Raw genomic sequence first — 13,699 nt, forward strand, 5'->3', positions numbered from 1 at the left:
AAAAGGCACTGAATGTCCATTTTGCGTTCTCGACTCTCATTTTCAAGAGGATATAGTATCCGAGGTGGTTTAAAATACAAATCCGTGATCCACAATAAAAAAAGGAGAGTGTGGAATCCAATGAGCCAGCTTGTACCTAAGTTACGGTCAGAGCGAAAAAAGATACGTCCATCACTGTCTCTCAAGTCCTTCACTGTAACTAACGTTCCTCATCTACGAATCTTTCATCCTCGCTCAAATTAATGGGGTAATCATCACTTTCTCGGTCCGAATCTCTCTCGCTCCATTGTAAACAATGGGGAATTGTGAGGAATACTAGCTCCTGTGACGTCACGCTACTTCCGGTACAGGCAAGGCTTTTTTTATCAGCGAGCAAAAGTTGCGAACTTTATCGTCGATTTTCTCTATTAAATCTTTTCAGCAAAAATATGGCAATATCGCGAAATGATCAAGTATGACACATAGAATGGATCTGCTATTCCCGTTTAAATTAAAAAAAATAATTTCAGTAGGCCTTTAAACGCTGGTTTAGTGTGGCTGAAACGGGGATTAGGCTAAATAATTATTCGTTTAAGGGGTTAAACGACTTATTCATGGCCATGCGCCTCATTCTGACCAAAACAACCTGTCGATCGCGATGGACCACTAGATCTTTGGGACCCTAACAGTCTATCGCAAAAATATTAGGAAAAAAAAGTATTAATATGACATCAGTGAGACCCCCACCTGGAGAATGACCAACAGACTCGCAAACAGGCACGCATTTTAACTCCTGAACACGCCCGCATGCCACTGCCTCGCTCTCTTCAGCTTCACATACAGCCGCTCTCGACACCGCTGCCACACCTCCAGAGCGCAGCCGCGCGTTACAATAAATAATCGGGCTGCAACAATGACTGAATGTCTGACTGTTGCAACAAATCGGACATTTTCTAACATCCTTCGTCAAACAACTCTTTCCTCATGACCATTATCACTCACCTGCGACGGAAAGCTACACGAGACTCCGTGAACATTGCGCCCAAGTACGGATTTTGTGTTGATTTATTGTGCATACAAAACTAAACATTGACATGTGCAAAGGCAGGGATATATGACAAAACAAGGCGGCAGCTAAAGAAGGACTTCCCCATGTATCCCCTCTTTTACCACACAGGAAAAACCTGCCAGGTGAACAGATTATTTTAGTACTTCCGGTGCTGACGTAAAAACCATGGGACTCACGTCCCATATACGACCAAAACAAATATACTATGGTACTAAGACTATAGTGGCCATAATCAGTTAGCTTCTACAGTAGGGGTGCCCAAAGTGCGGCACCGGTGTCATCTGTGGCCCGTGACCCGACTGTCATTGGCCCTATGCACATTAGAAGAAACCCCCCCCCCCTCCCCCGCTCCACATCCCACCTCAACCCTAGACTAACACCCTCCCCCCTCCACATCCCACCTCCTCGGATTGTAAATAATCAAATGTATATAAATAAATGATAAATGTATATACTTGTTCTTATGCTTTCTGAACTCACTATGTTCATTGCTCGCTGTGCATATCTTACGAAGTCAGACCTACACTGTTTCAATGTCCATTTCTCAGATGATGCAATTGTTGATGACTGAAATGGTGATAAACCTTTATTTATAAACTGAAACATTTACAAACAGCTGAGAAACAATAATCAAAATAAGTATGGTGCCAGTATGCTGTTTTTTTCCAATAAAATACTGGAAAGGATAGAAATGTAGTTTGTCTCTTTTATCCGATTATTAATCGATTAAGCGAAGTAATAATCGACAGGTTAATCGATTATCAAATTAGTTTTTAGTTGCAGCCCTAATATATACACATTTATACATCCACATATACACATGTACACATATATATATACACATGTATACATCTATAAATACATATTCACATATAGACATATAAATACACATATATACATACTGTATATACACATATATATATACATATATACATATATATGCACACATATATATATATATATATATATATATATATATATATATATATATATATATATATATATATATATATATATATATATATATATATATATATATATATATATATATATATATATTTTACTTGCATTTACTTATGGAAGTGCACCTGCCGGTAGGGCAGGTGCAATACAAAAAAATCTTTAAAAGGAGGGGGGAAAGGACTATGAAGGGCAGAAGTAACTTTTAATAATCAAAAGCGAAGAGGCCACACCACTTTCCTCTCGGTAGCAATGATTATAGTACAATGCAGTAATACAAAGGCTCACTTAAAGGCCTACTGAAACCCACTACTACCGACCACGCAGTCTGATAGTTTATATATCAATGATGAAATCTTAACATTATAACACATGCCAATACGGCCGGGTTAACTTATAAAGTGACATTTTAAATTTGCCGCTAAACTTCCAGTTCGAAACGCCTCTGAGGATGACGTATGCGCGTGACGTAGCCCGGGGAACACGGGTATGCCTTCCACATTGAAGCCAATACGAAAAAGCTCGGTTTTCATTTCATTATTCCACAGTATTCTGGACATCTGTGTTCGTGAATCTGTTGCAATTATGTTCATTGCATTATGGAGAAAGAAGCTGAGCAAGCAAAGAAGAAAGTTGTCGGTGCGAAACGGACGTATTTTTCGAACGAAGTCAGCAACAACAGTACACAGCCAGCGCGTCTTTGTTTACATTCCCGAAAGATGCAGTCAAGATGGAAGAACTCGGATAACAGAGACTCTAACCAGGAGGACTTTTGACTTCGTTACACAGACGCCTGTAGAGAACTGGGACAACACAGACTCTTACCAGGATTACTTTGATTTGGATGACAAAGACGCAGACGTGCTACCGTGAGTATGCAGCTTTGGCTTCTAAACATTTGATCGCTTGACCATATGTGCGCAACTTTTTTTTTGCGTATGTACGTAACTTTTTTAAAATATATAAGCTTTATGAACCTTGGGTTAGGTGAACGGTCTTTTGGGCTGAGTGATTGTGTGTGTTGATCAGGTGTTTGAATTGTATTGGCGTGTTCAATGGAGCTAGGAGCTAGCATGGGAGCTAGGAGTTAGCATAACAAAGACGTAGGTGTTTTTATGCAGGATTAATTTGTGTCATATTAAATATAAGCCTGGTTGTGTTGTGGCTAATAGAGTAAATATATGTCCTATGTTTATTTACTGTTTTAGTCATTCCCAGCTGAATACCAGGTACCGTGAGTATGCAGCTTTGGCTGCTAAACATTTGATAGCTTGACCGTATGTGCGCGTCACGTACGTAACTTTTTAAAAATATATAAGCTTTATGAACATTGGGTTAGGTGAACTGTCTTTTGGGCTGAGTGATTGTGTGTGTTGATCAGGTGTTTGAATTGTATTGGCGTGTTCTATGGAGCTAGGAGCTAGCAGAGGAGCTAGGAGCTAGCATAACAAACACGTAGGTGTTTTTATGCAGGATTAATTTGTGGCATATTAAATATAAGCCTGGTTGTGTTGTGGCTAATAGAGTGTATATATGTCTTGTGTTTATATACTGTTGTAGTCATTCCCAGCTGAATATCAGGTACCGTGAGTATGCAGCCTTGGCTGCTAAACATTTGATAGCTTGACCGTATGTGTGCGTCACGTACGTAACTTTTTAAAAATATATAAGCTTTATGAACCTTGGGTTAGGTGAACGGTCTTTTGGGCTGAGTGATTGTGTGTGTTGATCAGGTGTTTGAATTGTATTGGCGCGTTCTATGGAGCTAGGAGCTAGCAGAGGAGCTAGGAGCTAGCATAACAAACACGTAGGTGTTTTTATGCAGGATTAATTTGTGGCATATTAAATATAAGCCTGGTTGTGTTGTGGCTAATAGAGTATATATATGTCTTGTGTTTATTTACTGTTGTAGTCATTCCCAGTTGAATATCAGGTCACCCCCGGCTCTCACAGCATCTTCCCTATCTGAATAGCTTCAACTCCCCACTAGTCCTTCACTTGCACTTTACTCATCCACAAATCTTTCATCCTCGCTCAAATTAATGGGGAAATTGTCGCTTTCTCGGTCCGAATCTCTCTCACTTCATGCGGCCATCATTGTAAACAATAGGGAACTTTGCGTATATGTTCAATTGACTACGTCACGCTACTTCCGGTAGGGGCAAGCCTTTTTTTATCAGATACCAAAAGTTGCGATCTTTATCGTCGTTGTTCTATACTAAATCCTTTCAGCAAAAATATGGCAATATCGCGAAATGATCAAGTATGACACAGAATAGATCTGCTATCCCCGTTTAAATAAAAAAAAATCATTTCAGTAGGCCTTTAAATAGGCTTAGTTTGAGCAAGGTGGGTTATGAGAAGACTCTAATGACAAGGAGAAGTGGAAAAAAAATTAAAAAACGAAAAATGAAAAGGATGAAAATGACAACAGGTTTCAAGCCTCTGCTAAGGTCTTAATGATATCTAGCACGTTTCGAATGAAACCTACTTTCTGAGGGCCCAAATAATCCAGCTGACGAGAGGAAATTCCTCAATGCTTTCCAAACGTATTTTGGTTGCCATGGTGAGGAATCCATGACAACCACCCCCAACTCAAACCTCTCCTCCCTCCCCATTCACCCCTTCCCCCAGCCGCCAACGTCCGCCTCCCTTCTACAAGAACTTTGGAGTACGACCGCGAAGAGCTGAGTGGGGGAGGAAATGGGAGATGTGCCGATGTTCAGGGGTGGGGGTGGGATGCTTTCATTTAATGAGCAGCATTAAAGACAGAAATCTGGTTGGACAATGAAGAGTGTGTAGACAAGATGGGAGAAGAACATCACTAAATCAAGCCATATAGTAATAAGTCATAACAATACAAGCCAACAACACAACGCCCCAAAAAACATTTGACAAGTTGTAGTAATGTACCACCTCAAAGCAACAGGTGCAACCACGTCTGTACCTTGGCTTTTTCTTGATCAAATACGAATGCTGCGTGGACCAAAGAGACAGACAAGCATATAAATGACAGCAAAAGTCATAGGGAACATATAAGTGAAATCAGCATACAGTGGTACCTCCGCTTAAGACTACGAGTACCTTCATTTACGAGTAACTTGAGATACAAGGTAACCAAACCATCTTAAAACTAATTTGTAGACTCTAGTCTTTAAATAGACCCCTTTTTAGACCAGTTGATCTGCCGTCTCTCTTTTCTGCTTCGCCCCAGTCTCCTGCGCGGAGAGGTTATCAGTTGGCCAAGGATCAGTTTCCACGGAGGTTGCGCTAGCTGTTCCAAGTCGGGACCTGGGTTGGACCACTCCTCTCCATCAGTTGGTGACGTCTCTGCCCTGCCGACGTGTCCACATGCATGAGGATCCCCTGCTGGCCTCATTATGGACTGGACTCTCACGTTATTAACCCTATTCACTCAGCATCCATTGCACCGGTTACCCGGTTGAGTTTTTTCTTGCCTTAATGTGGGATCAGAGCCGAAGATGTCGTTGCGGTTTGTGCAGCCCTTTGAGGCATTTGTGATTAAGGGCTATATAAATAAACTTTGATTGATTGATTAAAACCTTTAGCAACAATCCAGCTTTCACAGCCTTCCTGCCGACATCCTCCTGCTGCTGAAATTTGCTCCTTCCATGTTGTCTCCGCTCCAGCCTAGTAACTCTCCCAGCACATCGCCTGAAAAGCGTTAACTGTTCTCGACCACAACACTGACTGTGGGAGATCGCTTAACTAGGAATATCCTCTTTTTCCCCCCAACACCTTTCCTTGCTTCCATCTTTGGTAACTTCAATGTTCAATCTGCTGGAACAGGTAAAACGCTTTACATAATTTCTACTGTATTACAAAATACAGGTGATGCGTTTACGGGATTGTTGGCCTTGGGAATTTTCCATTGTCTACCTATCCTGTTACTTTCATAAAAACTACAGTACTGTAGTAGTTTGCATTACTATAATGTTGTTTTTTAAAAACAATATTTCTCATCTAAAAGTCAGTTTTTCTTTTTAAAAGTGATGTTAAATGTTAAAATTGTGCTGTTCTGGGAGAGCCAAGCATGGATTAAATTAATTTTAAATTCAATCCAATGGGTAGGATTTGCTTTAAATTACGATGGTCAATTATAGTTATGAGCTTGGTAGGTTGAGCTACCACTATATGTGACAAATGTACCATTTTTGTCATGCATATGCTAAAATATATTTTAGAATTTGGTAAAAAAAGTAAATTTTTGAATGATTATTAGTGAAACATTTTTTTTACTATTTTATTAATGTATTAACTTATAGTTAAAGGGGACCTATGATGATTTATTTTTTACATTTAAAACCCTTCCTTGTGTTGTATGTAATATGTTTTGGATGAGCTTAGTGTTTCAATTTTGCGTATATTTTGCGCAACAGTAGGGCTGGGCGATATATCGAATATACTCGATATATCGCGGGTTTGTCTCTGTGCGATATAGAAAATGACTATATCGTGATATTCGAGTATACGTTCTCACGCAGTTGCTTTTAGCTGCGGGCATTACACTACAGGCTCTTCTCACTCTTTGTTGTCTCTCCTTCTCACAGAGACATAAAACAAGCGCACCTTCTTACATAAGTCACATAGCGCGTGCAACGTCATACGCTCCCGCGGAGCAGAGAGGTAGCAACATGGGTAAAGTTAGCTGTGATGCAAGCGGAGTGGTGTGAGTGGTAATACGAGAGAGAGAAGGTGCGAATCTGGTAACAAATGAAGGAAGAATTTATTCCCAAGAAAAACAGCATGGGGTCCATCGTCTGGCTTCAAGCGGGAAGACGTCGAACAAGTATGCGGCAAAAGCGTTAGCAACTTAGCACCACTGCTAATTTATAGCATCATTTGAAAAGTCACCCGCTAGAGAATAAGGAGTGCTTGAAACTCTGCATGTCAACATCTCCGTTCGGTGCCACACCAACAAAATGCCAAAGCAACCAGCACTGACCCAATTGAGCCTGCCGTCTTCCATTTCCACATTAAAGTTAAAGTACCAATGATTGTCACACACACACACTAGGTGTGGCGAAATTATTCTCTGCATTTGACCCATCACCCTTGATCAGCCCCTGGGAGGTGAGGGGAGCAGTGGGCAGCAGCGGTGGCCGTGCCCGGGAATCATTTTTGGTGATTTAACCCCCAATTCCAACCTTTGATGCTGAGTGCCAAGCAGGGAGGTAATGGGTCCCATTTTTATAGTCTTTGGTATGACTCGGCCGGGGTTTGAACACACAACCTACCGATCTCAGGGCGGACACTCTAACCACTAGGCCACTGAGTAGGCCATCAACACCGTATGAAAAAAGTAGTCAACAACAGAAGGAGATAACGTCCGCAGGAACCTACCACAAAGTGAAGGACATACACTATTTGATTTCCTATTATACAGCTATTTTTTATTTGACAGTTATTAAAATATCTTGTGCGTTCTGTACAAAAAGTGCACTTTAATTTAGTGTTGTTTTGATATGTCATCTTAGTGACATACCTCTCTCTGGAACGCTCTCCCCAGGCACATCAGAGATGCCCCCTCCCTCCCTACCTTCAAAACCACCCTAAAAACTCACCTCTTCACATTAGCCTTTCCAAACTGACCCTGCCCTTGGTGTTTCTTTATTATTTTTTTCTTTTTTCTTTTCTTAGTTTCTTTTCCTAATAAGTTGTTTTAATCCCCCCCCCCACACACGTGTAAAGCGACTTTGGGTATTTAGAAAAGCGCTATATAAATCCCAGGTATTATTATTATTATTATTGTGCACAAAAGTGCACTAATGGCTTGTTTTAAAATGTCTCTGATAATCTTGCACTTTCTGTTTTGGAAATGACATGAATGTTTGTGCCACTGCTTAATAACAGTTTAATAAACACAGTTTTGGTAAATTGACTTAGTTGTGGTTTCCCTCTCTGCATAAAAGTTTAAAATGAGCATATAATAATGCAGTATGAAGAAGAATGTTTTAATGTAGACACATAGAATCCAGTGTTTCCCATAAACTGCCAAGATACCTGTGGCGGTGGGGGCGTGGTCACCATGACATCATCGAGTAATTTGCATAATTTACTACAATGATATGATTTTCTCTAAAAAGGCTCAAAAAATGTATACTTACTAATTAATAATAACAGTTTTGTTTTAAACGTCCATCCATCCATTTCACAATATAATTACAACACTTTATGTACATATTTATATACAGATTTGAACAATAACTTATTCACTGAAATATATTTATTAGTTGTGGTTCTTACAAAAAATATATCTTATAAAACATAAAAGCTAAAATGTCTCTTAAAGCTCTGCCCCTTTAATTAGTGCATACTAAATAATTTAACTTTAGCCTACTACTACAACCATATTATTTACCAGCAACATAAAGTGAAACAGAGGCAGAGGTGTCCTGCCACAGTCAATAACAAATAAACAGAAAACAGTAGTGGTCAAATACAAATAAGGCAACAAGAGAAGTATCCTACACTTCTCTTTTGTAAAGTAAATCTGAACAGCCTATATGGGCATCTACATCAACTATATGATTTGCCTGAGAAGATGGACAGGAATTAAAATAAATAAATACATTTAAAAAATATATATATATATATATATTTTTTATTTTTGGCGGACGTAAATCTTTCGTGGCGGGCCGCCACAAATAAATGAATGTGTGGGAAACACTGGAATCATCATACTGCTGTAATTATATGCATCAGGTGTTAATTCAAGGCTATGGCAAAATATTAAGATATATACCATGTATCGTGACATGGCCTAAAAATATCGAGATATTAATAAAAGGCCATATCGCCCAGCCCTACACAACAGTCACTTTTTTTAACCCGTTTTTTAAGTCTGTCCGCTCGCTGGCCGTTTATGGTAAACAATTCAAATGAATGTGTTATCCAGACTAGGGCTGCAACTAACAACTAATTTGATCATCGATTAATCTGTCGATTATTACTTTGATTAATCGATTAATAATCGGATAAAAGAGACAAACTACATTTTTATCCTTTCCAGTATTTTATTGAAAAAAACAGCATACTGGCACCATGCTTATTTTGATTATTGTTTCTCAGCTGTTTGTAAATGTTGCAGTTTATAAATAAAGGTTTATAAAAAATAAAATAAAAAAATAAAAAAAATAAAAAAAAGTAGCTTCTGCGCATAGCATAGATCCAACGAATCGATGACTAAATTAATCGCCAACTATTTTTATAATCGATTTTAATCGATTAGTTGTTGCAGCCCTAATCCAGACGCATACATTTGTCCAAATGTGGCCAAGTAGACGCATTGTGGGTTTCCAGGATGTCGTCTACATCGCTACAAGAAAAATCTAAGGAAGAGAATCCCTCTGCCATCTTCCACTAGTTTTTTTAATATATGAATCGCATGCTTGAAAATTCCCTCTTCTCTTCTCCGACTCTCTCGTCGTCATTTGGGATGTGCGTGTCTGTTGTGATTTCCCTTCCTGGTTCGATGACCCGCCCTATCTTGCCTCTAAATGGCCTGTCCGTAATGTTTTGCTCTAATCTTAGGGGTTTGGTAGCTCATAGAGTTTTGAGAGGGAGTGGGAAGCGGTGGAGATCAAGGAACACAACAAATAAGCGGTGTTTGGTCATTTCGACGTAAAATAAATTGTATTGATATTACGATATTTTCTTAATTCATTCATCCATCCATCCATCCATCCATGGATATTCTCTTAATTCATATCTTGTTTAAAAATATATCGATATATCTTACAAACTCGATATATCGCCCAGCCCTACCCACCGCCACAGGTATCTTGGCAGTTTAGGGGAAACCCTGAACTGTGAAACACAGCACATTTCAGTCTCACACTTGATAAGAAGGTGGACCATCACAGGGTTGATTTCGTTTGATTGTCGTGGTCATGGACAGTGTATACTCACATCAACGCAGAATGGTTTACGATTACTTCCGCCCAATAAACAATAGCTCAACTATCATAAAATTACTACTAAACTATTATAAAAATGTACTATAAAAACAAGGTAGACAAGAAAGAAAGGGACCAATCTACAGACTCATAATATTTTCAAACCGTCAGTGAGTATAGAAGGGAAGTACTGTCTTCTTCAAGAACGAACAACAGTACATGTGGGCGTGACACCACGGGCTTTTCTGCAGAATCAGGCGATGACTAACACACTGACAGAGGCCGATGTTGAAATTACTGTGTGAGTCAATCTAAAAACAACAACAACATAACAGTCTTGAAACAAGTAAAGCCCAAATTATCATTTGTGTAAATATCTTATATTATTATTTCTCACCTCTATTAAGAAATATCTGTTGCTGTAGATGGGTCACTTTAAGAACTTCTGCACTGCTTGAGCATCATGCTAAGGATAGGAATTTGTCAAAGAAGTGTCAGCCAAGGTAGAAATACACTTGCAAAAAAACATCCATTGTTTATCTTTAGACTGGTCATTTCAAATAGAGAAGGTCACTTAAGCCCAAAACCTTCTTTATGAGCAGATTGGATTGTGCTCAAAACAATTAAACCAATTATTAAAAGTGTGACTTTAATAGGTATGTAATGAAGTGTGCCAAATGTGTTTGAAAAGGAAAAACAGAAGCAAAGGGAAGTATTTCTACTCGCTGTCACAGAAGGTTAAAAGTCACTCAAACTTCCAACTCGCAGCTTTAAAACACACAAAGGTACAACACAGCAGGATATAAAGAACATGACTGCAAAATGCTACTCTGGACACCCTGCTGTTTAGGGTTAGGCCTCAACGCCTCCAGCCTAGAGACACCTTGATTCCACAAACACACTCACATAATCAACAGGGTTTTCTTGCGAAGCCCTGAGTCTTGTTCATACTGATACCAGATGACAACCAAATGCCTTAAGAGTTATACCGGAGTTTTAAAAGCTGTTATAAAATATTAATTAAAATATTCAGACCCTTTTAAAGGGTCACTAATTATCCAGCCCACAATGTGAACAATACAAACAAGATTTGAACATGCGCCTCTGACAGTTGAAACTCTAACAGGACTCAATCAGGGAAAAACACATACAGATGTTCAATTAAACGCAGGAGCTCACAGTCTTGGCTCGTGTTTGCACTGGCTCACATTGTTTGCAGAGCAACAACCGTTGCTAGTGGCAACACCGTCCACTCCCGTTTCCAGGAGCCTGTTGCTATGCAACCAACAGAATACTTCCCAAACCAAACAATGCCATCCCCCACCTGATCCCTCCATCTCACGCTAAGTAGAAACTTACAACAATAAACACTATGTAAGCTATTAATTTCAGACACTGGGGAACACAGAGCTATTCCTGTGGTGCTATTATTAAGAAATGTGTGGACTTTGTGCTGCTTTAGACTTGATTGAAGAGGACAGGATGAGACGCTCGCTTTGGTGGTGGGAGGCTGGAAGAATGTTTAAGTCATCAAGTGTGAAACAGTCTATTCTTCAAGCTTGCTTTACATTCATGCCAACTCAAAACAGAACCAAGCCAAGTGAGAGCTTTTCAAAGTTACTTTCAGAAGGGAGAATTGTCCAACAGTTTGAAGAGAGCAGTGCTTTCCCCCCCAAATAACTACATAACAATGTTGTTTTAGCTTAAACCACAAGAGACACTTGCTGAATTTGAATGCCGAGATCAACAGGGGGCCATGAAGAGACAGCAGACACACGTTTCATAGTGAAGATTAGCAACAGGTTGCTGATGACAACTTTGTGTAATTGGGAATTCCATGTACCGGTCGTCGTTCAATAAATCAAGATTACAGTTGGGGCCTGCGAGTGAACACACAAGCACACATGCTGACATAAACGGTGCATAAAGATATGATAACAGATTTCCACAACAGAGGCTGGTCTTCAAGCCTGTCTCATTAATTCATGGCTAATCCAATCAAAGTGGCTCTTTGGGGTGCAGATGGCAGAGAGAGGTAGAGAGTGCAAGAGAGATAGAGTCAGTCTGATTCAAGCATCCCCCACACCTCAGGTCATCAGCGCAACCTGTCCACTCCGTCACCACGCGCGCTGCAGGCCTAAAAGCCACAGCCCGATCAAACTGTTGCTATGGCGACTGTGCGTTTGCCCATCTACTCTAGCAACTTACAACCCCAACGCTGTACCACTTCTAACCCTTTCCAGATTACTAACACTAACCTGAGTGACCACGCACCACACCCTAACTTCCCTCTCACCAGTTGACATATTGTAATTATGAATGGAGATAGACTGTGAAAAAAAAAATTGTGAAATCACAGCCTCTCACACAGGTTTGCATTTTTAAAAAACTACATCACAAAGTGTGTGCACAATTAACTTTAATGGCAAAACATTTATATATTCACACTTTGAACATTCCCTACACTTGTTGCAATGTTCATCCTTAGCAGCTCAGCAGTTCCAGAAAGCCTGATGATAAAAAGTGGGGCCATGCTGCCTGCAAAGACAGCAGGGTTTGAAGTCATCTTTCCGGTGCCAACAGCCAAAGCAATGATGTGTTTTTAATCATCAAGTCTTACACCGAAAAGCAGTATTAATTACCATCCGATTAAAGATGGAACAGGTGCTCCTACATGACAGTGTTCATAGGAACGTACTGCAAAAAGATGTTTTGGTGACTATGTAGGTGACAATGTGAATAATGTTAAATTTCTATCCAGTCTCAAAGAGACACCAAATTCTCCCTAATTTCTCTCACAGTACAATTAAATGACAGCTTTTTTTATATTGACCCACAATGATTATTATAGTCTCTGTCTCTAGAAGCAGTTGTGTAAGAAGAAGGTTGGTAGTGATGTTACCAAAAAGAAAGAAGCATTGAGAGTTGGACTGCATCTGGGTTTTTCCAAAGCAAGAAAAGGTCTCTTTTGCTCTTGCTTCTAAATACGAAAGAGTTCCTGAAACATAAAGGAACAGTTTGAAAACTATAGTCTGGGTCTACGTCTCAGACTGAATTACTTTACTGCAAGTTTTACAAAGTAAAACAATACTCCAGAAGAAAGGAAAAGTAGGGAACGGATGGGGGGGCTGCAGTTATCCCTGCCAGAAGGAGGGGAGGCAATGGTCATTGTAATGCAAATGCCACTGCCTTGTCTGCTGTTTGTGGCAGGAAATTTAATTAGCAGTTGTGTAGCCACGCTACAAACAGGTGGAATGCAAAGAATCCTCCCGATGAAACACATGCAGACAGGAGAGACGAACTGAAAAACATTTCATTTCGAGTTTCGACTTGCTGCCGCAGCGTATGTGCCAGTCACTGTCAACGTGTTTTTTTGTCATATAACAGGATTTATTGCTTCGTATCCTAGGAAGTTAAAACTACGATAATTTGAAGAATAACTTGTATCAAGTGAACAATTTCCGTGGATTCTCATGAAACAGTCCCAGAAAGGTGTTTCTTTTTAAACCAGTTTACTTTAAATTTTGAAACTGACATGATTAAACACACGTGCTGTCTTCAAATTTGACGATTCGATTCAGAGAAGTCTGATTCGACTATCAACCTCACAGTCGAATCCTTTGATATTAATATTCCCTCCCACCTTCGGGCGAGTTAATAACTGCTGAGGCCCACATGTACAGCAGGTGTGTGGGAGGATAGATTGATTGTGTTCATCATGTATTCTTTAAATATTAGAAAACGATTCTAGTGTGAAGACAAATAGTTTTTA

The 13,699-nt window shown here is 39.7% G+C and overlaps 1 pseudogene; it reads left to right on the forward strand.

Moving 5' to 3' along the window:
• Nucleotides 1-11,949: 11,949 nt before the first annotated feature.
• LOC133634955 (nucleoprotein TPR-like) overlaps nucleotides 11,950-13,699 on the forward strand; it is a 45,253-nt pseudogene continuing 43,503 nt past the window's right edge.

The sequence above is a fragment of the Entelurus aequoreus genome, linkage group LG19 (genome assembly GCF_033978785.1).
Source record: "Entelurus aequoreus isolate RoL-2023_Sb linkage group LG19, RoL_Eaeq_v1.1, whole genome shotgun sequence".
Taxonomy (NCBI): Eukaryota; Metazoa; Chordata; class Actinopteri; order Syngnathiformes; family Syngnathidae; genus Entelurus; species Entelurus aequoreus.